At 40.9% G+C, this 10,990-nt stretch overlaps 1 long non-coding RNA gene across 1 annotated transcript in view; it reads right to left on the minus strand.

The window, feature by feature from the left end:
- LOC109296988 overlaps positions 1-10,990 on the minus strand; it is a 257,586-nt gene that overhangs the window by 143,012 nt on the left and 103,584 nt on the right. The window contains exon 3 of the long non-coding RNA XR_002097131.1: positions 2,895-3,071. This is a non-coding gene — a long non-coding RNA (uncharacterized LOC109296988). The remainder of the gene's footprint in view (positions 1-2,894; positions 3,072-10,990) is intronic.

The following is a 10,990-nucleotide window of genomic DNA, read 5'->3' on the forward strand; positions in this document are numbered from 1 at the left end:
CCCTTAAAAAAAAAAAAAAAAAAAAAAGCCCTGACTCACTGGCTGCTGCCAGGCAGGGTGCAATCCCTGCTGCCCCACGCTGCATGAGCCCCCAGAAGCCCCAAGGCCAATGTAGCAGCCAGAGAGTGTGGGGCTTTTTGGTTTTTTTAGTTTTTTGGGGTTTTTTAAAGAGCCAGGAGCTGGGGCCAGGCAGGGCAGCCATGGTGGTGGGGGAGGGCTGGGACAGCAGGCGGGGGCTGCTCAGGGGGGCTGGGAGAGCAGGCAGGGTATGGGGCCTACCAAATTTAGACTTTTGCTGAAATTCAGCAGTGCAGGGAAGACCAACTCATGAACTAAACAGAAACCAGTGTAGTAATTTCTGCCTGAATTCCTATCTCTGACAGAAGTGAGGACTCCTTCCACTCATTTCAGTGCACTGTTGACTCTGAGGTTTTATACTGATACTCTGCATGACAATATTGTTAACTATTTCCCTGATAATCACTGTAGAATAAACAGAAAAGGAAAGTGTTTCTCTACTCTTTTGCATGCCATGTTAGGGGTACAAGTGGTACCTGGTAGGGCTGCTTGAAAATGTTCCATCAAAAATGCCAAGCCAGTCTCCTCAGACAGACTGCCTTTTGCCTTTTCATTAAGGCCATGGACTCAGATGATTCAATTACCTTCCCTCTTCATAAGGATCATTACAAGTATAATTTCCAGGAGACACTGCAGCACCATTTCCAAATTAAAATGGGTCACTTTTTACTTGAAATATTTCAGAATTTTTTTTTTTTACTTTAAATCAAACTTTTTCATGAGAAATTTGGATTTAAAAGAATTTTTATTTCTGTATTTTTAATTAACTTCTGATGAACTGTAACAGCTAGCTATTGTGAAATGTTGCTGGTATGGGACTGCCAAATTCCACACGCACCCTTTTCTAATTATAAAATTACTTCTTTTCCTTAGGCAAAATGGGGATGGGAAAAGTAAATGAATTTTGTGTTGAAAATGTCAGTAACTTTCTGGTAGTCAAAAAACAAATCAAACTAACCCTTTCTTCCCCCTCTCCCATATGCATACTTTTATGGATGTCACCCCAAATACCCCTTGCCTAGTTGTCAAAATTCTAGCCTGACCCCAAAAAGAGCTGCAATGGGGTTATATATTTTCAATACAAACATCTACCAGCATATGGAAAACTGAATGTTTCAGGGATGCATTGCACAAATTTGCTATCAAACTTATAGAAAAGACACACAAAAGATCCTGTACAATTTGCATGCTACTGAAGCAACAAAGCTTCAGTAAGGTGAAACAGCTTGAGAGGGCACCACCATATATCAAAGACACCTACCACAATTCAAGGGTTCTTGCTACAGGTTGCAGGTCTAAGATGCTGTGCCCTCCTTGCTCACAATGGATGTCTTTCATGCTCTCTTGCAGAGCTGTAAGGAAAGTTGAAGGGCACAGTGCTATGGTCAACATCCAGCCAGATTGGGGTACCAAAATGCCAAGAGAACAGGAAAAGGCTTCAGTGAACTGGGGCAGCAGTCAAGGCTGCATCCTGAAATTAGGTCTCAGAGGAGGGGTTTGGTAAAAGGGCTGGGACTGCTGGGGTAGAAATAGAGAATAGTTGGCGAGGGGCAGCTCTGGGATATAAGGCATATCCAGAACAAAAGGATAGTACTGAGAGACCTAATGAGGTGCTGTTGCCATTACACCCTATAATTGGGGTAGGGACAATGGGTTGATTTCGTTGCTGCAACTGTCTTTTGCCACAGGCATTTACACCTCTGAATTTTGCTAGCCCCATCCAATAATAACATATCACATATCTGAAATTAATTGGTATCAACAGGACCAAGAGCACTAGGCTGTAGATCCTAGTACTTAGAGCCCTCGAGCTTAATATACTCATTGAAAAAATGGGAGAGAAGGCAGTTTCTCTGGGAAGCAAAGCTCAAGGCTAGAAGGCAAGGCTTACTGCCATGGAGAGGCACTGCCACCTCACTGAGCCATGCACCTTCAGTCTTGCTTATCTCTTCCTGGCTCTAACATACCTCCTTCTTGCAGCTGCTCAGGGTCCAGCTTCAAAAAGGTGCACTGGAGGAGGGCCTGAATAATGATTGAGCAGTGGTGGGCTAGTTAGAGACCTATGCTTCAAGTCAGATCAATCCAGGTTCAACTGACCTCCAGGTCAGGTAGGCTTAGAATGTAGGTCTCCTGTTTCTTAGGTAAATGCCCTAGACCAGGGGTTCCCAACATTTATATGCCCAAGGGCACATTCAAATTTAAAAGAAAAAGCAGCGGGTGCCAATATGACAGCATTTTTTGTTGGAATAATGATTTTTATTCATCGTGAAAATGCGTGCAAGCACCTGAATAAACCTTGGAGGGCGCCATGGAGCCTGTGGGCACCACGTTGGGATCCACTGCCCTAGACACTCACTTATTAGCACTAAAACATAGAAGGGCCACCACCTCCCGAGTATGATATCTGCTAGTCATGGGTTTTGGGGAGATGCTGCTACATGTCCACAAAGGGTAAAATGTAGTTAGCCACGTGCATGGCTAATGTGTAGCCTTTTTTGCATGCCAAGTTTGTGTGCATAGACATGCACACTTCATTTTCAGATGTCCTGTAAATAAAAAGACTACCTGTGCCTAAGAGCCAAAGATGCCATGTAGAGCAGGGGTCAAATACCTACAGCTTGCAGAGATGGGGGGCCTCAGCAGACCACAACTGGGCAGCATAAAGAAGCAGCAGTGTTGGCAGCACTTTGGACCTGAACTGCATCATTCCAGCTCACCAAATGAAAACATTGCCAACCACTAATGTCAACCAAAAAACTGTCACTTGCACAAGCAAAAAGAAATAGAAATCTACCCTTGATACATAGAACGATTACCTGTCAGCTTGAGGGGACTGGAGAATACAGCAGTAGGGGCAAGGATTGTTAAAGAATTATTATTATGCTTTGTATGGGAGTGGCAAAAGGACCCAGTCAGTTGTTCCGGGCAAGGCTCCACTGGGCTTAGCAGTGCGTAAACAGAATAATAGATGATCCTTGTCCCAAAACACCAATCTGCACAGAGGTTTAAAAGAAAACAAGAAAAAATATTTACTAGAGGCCTGTTGAAAATGTCTTCAAGACTATTTGCTGAAAAATGTCCTATTTTTCTAAAACTAATATTTTTGCAGAAATGTTTCAGTTTTCAAAATATTCTGATTTTTTGGTTTTCAGCTTTTGAGGTGGTTTGCTCTTTTTTTCCCCTTTCCTCCTTTACCCTTTGGCTTTTCCCCCTCTCAAACACTTTAAAATTGTTTCTAAATTTGCTTCTGAAATATGGGGAAGTGATAGAGGAAAAGCCAACCCCCCTCCCAAATATTGTTCATATTTGGTTTTCATTCTTCTAATTTAAAAAAAGGAAGACACCAACACTTCTCATGGAGAAGTCTCGCTATTTTTGGACCAGCTCCACTTAGCATAAATTATCTCAGTATGAGTCTAATGAACTATTGAGAGCCTTCAATCAGGGTATCCTTTAAACCTATAGTGTTATTAAAAATTCAGAATAATACAAAGGGGGGAGTAAATTGCCTAAAGAAGGCCCCAGTCATATAATATAAGTGTATTATTTTATAGATATAATCAAAATCATTATAACTAAGTACAGTAGCTGATATGCATACTGTATGCCATTACAGAGATTATTAACCAATTAAAACAAGCATATAAGAGCATGTCTACACTGTGTTGGATGATGCTAGGGAACAGTACTGTGAAACTATGCCTCCCTCCCACTCCAACTTGGGCCCGCGCTTGCAAGACATATGCCAGAGAAAAAGATGTCACACAGCTGCTTTTTGGAGCACACCCAGAGCCACTCTCAGGCTCACGCATGCTCATAAGAGCAGCCTCAGCGCCATTCAACTGGCAATCGCATGGTATTTTTTTTTTACCTGTAATACAATTGAAGTAGGAGGAACTGGTGGGGTATGTTTTGGCAGAAGTGCTCCCAATTCACCTTAGATACAGTATAGACACCTAATTTTAAAAATGTTCCAGTCAAGCTCTCATAGGGTACATGCGCACATTTCATTCACCATGTGTGGATGTTCACCAGTGCCAGGAGCCACACCGGGAACCTGATCTAAATAAGTTAGTGAGGTGATGGGGGCAGGCAGGATCAAGAGGGGCTAGTGGGCCCATGGGGAGATTGGCAGGTCTATAGGTGAGGACTAGGGAGCTAAAAAAAAGCCTAGGCAGGGTCAGGGGAAGGCAAAGAAGAGCACAGCCCTGGAGCTAGGATGATCAGCTGGGCTTTCCCAGCCCCAGGGATGTACTCTGAATATGCGGAAATATTTGTTAGATTAGCCTGGCCATTTTTGCAGGACTTAACCTCCCTGAACATCTGTACAGATCAGAACAGAGATCAGCCTAACCCTAATTAAGTCAATCTAAGTGTAACCTCAGCACTATCCATAATGCACAAGCAGTTTGTTCAGTGCTTGCTTTATACTGCTGTCCTTCTTATGACACTAAAGTTCCATTTCTAAAACCAGTGAGGTGTCAGGATCAACTGGACCACGGGCAGTCACTTAACAAATTACCATAGGCAGGCTAGGGTCACGTCAAGTATTGATTGCTATACAAGTCATAAGGCCAAGGGTTGAGGTGGTATCATGGTCAGGGTGGATGCTAGATCAGAGTTGAGAGGTCCAGCTGGGGCTGGGGCCCAGGAAGTGCACAGAAAGTAAGAGGGGTTTTATAGTCCCCCTGTCAAGAGGTTCACAGTTCCCATAGGTTCCTCCTGGTCACCTGACTCCTCATCAGTTGTCCCCAGGGGACAGACTAAGCAGGGCTAGAGTGGGTATCTGACCAGCTGCCTGGTGGTGCTACAGATTTTGCTTCTGCCTGCTGGCTTGGCCTCACTGGGTTCCCATCCCAGCATTTCTAACACACTAATTCTCCCTACAAGTCAGCTTCCCAGTGGGGCAGGGGCAGGAGATAAATGCTTGTTATCTGGGCATACTTAAGTATAACTTCCTTTATTTATAGATACACACCAGCTCTGAAACCAAGAGCATGTAGGTATTACCTTTTTCCCCAGAAACGCTAGCCTGAACCTGATGCTGCAGACCTGAGCCAAGAGCTGATTTCCGCAGATAGCAAAATTAGCTACTTGTCTGACTACTCATGAAAAATCTGGACCACTCAGTAATTGCTCTAATGCAGTTTTTCCCCCATATCCTTTGTCTAGCACTTGTCAGAAAAGATTCCACAAAGCAAGTTATCAAAAATTTTAAAAAATATTTCCCTAACCAGAAGAACATTTCAAATTGGATAAAAAGACTTACATTTTTATCGTAGGCTTTTATTCTCTGAATAGCAGCATACTCCATTACTCATGGTAGGATCTTGACTTCTTCATAGGAAATGAGAGATTCAGAAGATGAGTTATGTATGTGAAGCCAGTAAGTTTCAAAAGCTCTCATTCCTCTAGAATATGTAATTTCCAGAGACACTCTACACAGTCAAAAAACAGACTATTTAATAAGGGAGTGCAAAACATTAAGTGTACACTTTGAAAAATTTTAACTTGCCTATGTTAGTGTCTACCTGGCTTCTGTGAAAATTCAGTATATGACAGAAAAATGTTAAATCCACAGTTATTCTTAAACACCAAATTATTACTGTTATCTGGGGTGTGTAGCAATAACTACATTGGAAAAAGTTCCTTCCATCTCACAACTTTAGCTGTCAGCTGGAACTGAAGTGGAAGTCAAAGGACTGGTACCACATTGTGGTATTTTTTTTCTGATTTTGTTATTTGCTTTCCCCACCTCACATCCTAAAGCTAATTGGGATTTTGATTAGAGCTAACTGAGAATTTTCCATCTATATGACTTTGCAATAGAAAATGCAGTTCCCAAGGGGGGTGGAAATGATGTTGCCCTTTTTTTTTGGTTTTCCATTAGGAAATTAAGCACATTATTTTGCTTTTGGTTATCTCAGCTCAAATCAAGTATTTTGGTTTGCTGAAATAAAATGAGATGTCTTTAAATCAGTCCAACAGTTATTTGTTACTGCCTACAGAGACACTGTACCTCAAGGCAGTCATAGTTTGGGTGCCCTGTGCCTCTACTCTCCCTTAAAGCTAGATGCCTCGGCCTTGGTTTTATACTTAATACTGTTTACCTACGCAAAATGAATCTATACACTGGGATGTAGGCCCTTGTTGGGTCTCACCTGCATGGTGAGAGTTTGGGTGACAAAGGGTGCTTCTATATGAGATGTTTACTGCAGAGTAGACTAATTAGCTCTGCAATAAACATCTCATGTCTACAAGTGAGGGTTATTAGGCTGGAGTAAACTAATAAACTCTGCAACAGGGTACTACTTGTAAATACAAGTACTATCCTATCCATCTGAGGAGTTTTTTTTTACTCTGCAGCAGCGCACATGTACACACTGACACAGCTGGCTGGGGCACAAGGGTGCTTCAGTGCAGCGGCTGCCTGCTGACTAGCCCCACATTGGAGCACCTCATGCCACAGCCAGCCCCTCCACAGCACGCTGAGCCAGACGGAGCAAACCTAACAGTCAGGGCTGCCCCAACCCATCTCAGTGTACTGCAGTCCAAGATGCATGTGCAAACAACTCACCCAGGAGCTGCAACATTAGTTGCATGTGCAGACGTGCCCACAGAGTTGGTGTAGCAGCTCCTATTCCAACACTTCACTATTACCAGGAAAAGGAGTATGATGAGGGCTAACAAGTGAAACTTGACCATACCAGTGTCTCGCTTGGGCCACTGATTGCTAATAAAGTCTATTCTAGCCTGATTAAGAACTTTCACAAACTATGGACTCCATTGCCATCCTCCTGCATCTGCATCTGCATCTGCATCTGTCACATCAGAAGATCTATCCTGAACTTTCAAGTGGATTTTTTTCTTATACCATATTTGGAAGTAAAAAAATTCCAATTGCCTCAAATTATAAGCCATGTGAGTCACTAAAGAGAAATTATTAATATTTTCAGACTAGCAGGGGATTAGGACTATATAGATTAAAAGTACTAATGTATATTTTGACATAAAGAACAAGATTAACAATAAATGGAATCCTATAATACCACAGACTATGAAAATCCTGTCTCCATGGTTATTAATTCCATACATTTCAGAAGCACTGAATAAACTATTTTACAAAATGCAAATATAAATATTTACAACACTACTGTATAAAAAGGTTGCACTGAATGCTCAATGTAAACAGTTCAGCACAGTGTTCTCTAAATCATTTTGCTGCCTCAAGCCTCTGAAGTCAACACAAAAGAAGGAATGTGGTTAATTGCCGTAATTAAGGAATTGCATCATAACAATAAGTTTGCAATATCACTCATTTTAAGAAAGAGTTTTGTGATAGATACCATTAAGCTTCCCAAGTTTGTCTAAATCTTCCATTAAATCCCTATGAATTTAACACTCAGAATGGAACAGGAATGACTCAAACCCACACAGGTTTACTCTTCTAAACCAAAACCTATCTATTTTGCATAATTTCCTCAGGGAAGCAGTAGAAATGTCTTCTTAAAGTATTATATTTTGAGTCTGGAAGCGAGATAGATTTTACATTTAAATAATATATAGGAGCTTATACTTGTGACCTTTTATTTTGATCACCTTCAGCATTTTCATATCGCTATAAGATACACCCTTATAAACACACAACCAGCACATTTCAGTTATGGTTACCTATTGATTTAGTAACACTCAAATTGATCTCAGATTGTTTCAAGCAACTGTTCTGCACCCAAAACACCACATGAACCACAGAACCTAGATCAATAGATTTTCAAGTGAAATAATTGTTTTCCTTTGTAAGTCCCCATTACTTTTTGAATGAAGAACTGTTTGATTGACCTCCAGGAAAGCAGCAGATGTGAATAAGCCAACAACCTCAGGCCTTATCGTCTAAAGTGAGGCCTTGAAAATTACAGGAAAGTACAATGAACATGTGTTAATTTAGCTATGAGAAATAAACCAGCTGGGGAAGCTGCAAAAAGTGTAGTTTACTTTTATAAAACGGAAGCAGCAGTTTGTAAGTGGTCAGAATAGATTCACTTGATTAGTCTCTCACATTTTTAAAAATATTCTATGAATACAGAAAATAAGTAAATGATACCATGTTGTCTGGTGCTACTTTCAGAGTATCAGTATAATTTAGATTGTGAAGTTCAACAGAATAATGTCACAGAAGTTCCACTTTGATCTCACTGTCTGTTCTATTATGCAATTTAATTCTCCTATGCTTCTGCATAGAATCATAGGCATAGGCTTATATTTTCAACTGCTTAAATTGCACTAACTTCAGTGAAAGTGTGCATATGTATCCCAGATAGATACAAATACCTGTGTGTGCCTAGGATGACATGCTAAGAGGTACAACACAGAGGTGATAGGTGGACCTCAGGTAATTGTAAGACTTCTCAATTCTAAACTATTCCAGAAGCTGGAGTGAGCCAGGTACAATTTAGGTGGCTCTGGGAGCCAAAGCTACAACGACCTCCCCGGGCTATCTCAAGTTGCAGCATTCATGGAGTGCTGCAGCCCTAACAACATGATTATAAAGAGGTCCTAGTGAGGAAGCCTGAAGACTGTCTTTAAAAATTTTTGCACTAAAGGTATCTTCTCCCAACTGGAACTGGCACCTAAAAACATATCTGTCAGAAAGGTATTGATAGGTCAAAACTGCAAATGAAAGTTCCTGATGTATGATATGTGTAGGTTTTAAATATTTATTAAAATATAAAACATTTAAAGTAATTAAACCACCATATTTACTGAAAAAGATGATGATCCTGATAAGACAACCCCCCAATAATTTGATTTTATATCTAGAAAAATTATAAATTTGTTATAATTTTCCAAGTATAGAATCAAATTTTTGGATATTTGTCTTGAATTTGTCCCCCTCCCACTGCTACAGCAGGGAAAATAAATCTGGTGGGAATCAGCTACCCCTTTGCTCTCTGCTTCCCTGCAATTGCTTCCCCTAGCAGCCCTTCCCCCTCTTCTTACTGTCAGACTCTGCTCTCCCTGAGCACATGAAAGCAAAGAGCACATTTGAAAACACTAACCTTGAAATTAAACATGGCTATAGCAATTTGCATTTAGTTCCCATGCACTCAGTTTATCCATAATTTATTCTTGTTGCCTTTTTTTTAAAACTGCTGCAAGTTTTAGCATAGGTACTCCATAAACACACTTTTGAGCAGCACTTTGACACTTACGTATATGTAGTACAAAAGAAAATGTAGTAAAAAACTTTTTTGTTTGTTTGTTTTTTTGTTTGTTTTTTTGTTTTGTTTTTTTTAGGGAAATTGTTTTGTTTTCCAGGCCAAATCAGCTAAATCAATTCCAAATTGGTAAGTCATTCAAGAACCATATATGGCTCTACTACCGGCTAATGTCTTACACCCCAACTGGGGCTTCAGATGTTTCCAAATCATTTGGCAGGCATCCTACATCCAGGCCTAAGCCCAGAGGCTTGGGGTTCAGATGGCCCCAGGCTTCACTTGCTCTCAGCCATATGGCCACAGAAGCAAGCTGGGGAGAAGTCTCCCAGTTCCATAAAGCAGGCATAAAGACAAGTTCTTCCCACTGGAAATGAAAGTGGGAGAGTAATTATACACAACCTCCGCCCAGGTCCTACCCCATGTCAGAAAAGCTGCTATCCTCTACCCCTGGGAAAACTGCCTTAATGGCCACAGTATGCATGATATTAATCCAAAGCCAAAGGTTCATGATTTACCATATAGTTCACTGGATGAGGCCCCCCCAAGAGTCAATAGCATTTCAAGCGATAGTCACCCCACAGCTCAGCACTGCTCACAGTGTGTACTCCAGATACCCCCACAAAAGATCAAAGGATCCATGTGCAAATTAGCTCTCCCTCATGACTAGAACTGAGTGATCTTGTCACAAATCCTGGGAAATTTATACGCAGATAAGGCTCAGAGCAATCTGGTCCAGCTTCACCTCATGGAGTGTGGGGCCACACTAATCATATGCACCAGGCTGAGAGAGGGGCCAACAAGGATTCTGAATGAACTGTTGTGGCTCACCATGACTTGAAAAAAGAGCTGGCACTGAGAGGGACTGCACTTAATGGGCACTACCATGTGTTTTATTTAGATAGGTTGCTTTTACCTATCCTTGTGGTAGGTTCCCATGAGCATGTTTGCTCAGCATGAGCCATGTTTTTTACAGCCAGGCTTAGTATTGGCTGCATGTAATCAATTTCATAGTTGGTTTCCATTGCTGAGCACATGCTGCTTTTGGCAGCAGTTTAATGACGGACAACGTATTTAGTGAAATTTGCTTGTATGCAATTATAAGATGAATGGCTTTTTCTCCATGCTAATTGGGGGAAACAACCTTGTCTTGTATTTGAGTTAATACAATGGTATTGTCTCATCCACTAAAATTAAGTGAAACAAAGCAGTGAGGCCTGATTTTTTTTTATGACTTGTATAGTCTCTTATACCTATGCTGAATCTGAACCTGGACTTAGCTACTATTGCACCTATGCAAAACTAACCTATACACTGGGAATTGAACCCATAGTAGATCTTGCCTGCATGCTGAAAGAGGATTAAGTGACTCAGAGCTGGTGTGCAAAGTAGGCATAAAACCATACTAGTTTGATTTGGTAGCATTTACCCCCATAGATGTAAAAATTATACAAAGTGGAAGACCGTGGCGAATATAACTTGTAACATTTAAAGATAGAAATGATATATTTAGTTCTCTAGTCCATCTCTCCCTATTCAAGGTTGTTCCCTACATTTTTAGTTTTCTTAATTTCATAATATTCATCTCAGCTACACTGTATTTTTAGACTAAATAATATCCCTCTGAACTGCTGGGGTTATTTTGTTGTTGTTGTTCTGTTTTTTAAATTTTTATAACTATCCCTTTAAAGGTCTAAGGT

The sequence above is a fragment of the Gavialis gangeticus genome, unplaced genomic scaffold (genome assembly GCF_001723915.1).
Source record: "Gavialis gangeticus isolate Ggan-Ray unplaced genomic scaffold, GavGan_comp1, whole genome shotgun sequence".
NCBI lineage: Eukaryota > Metazoa > Chordata > Crocodylia > Gavialidae > Gavialis > Gavialis gangeticus.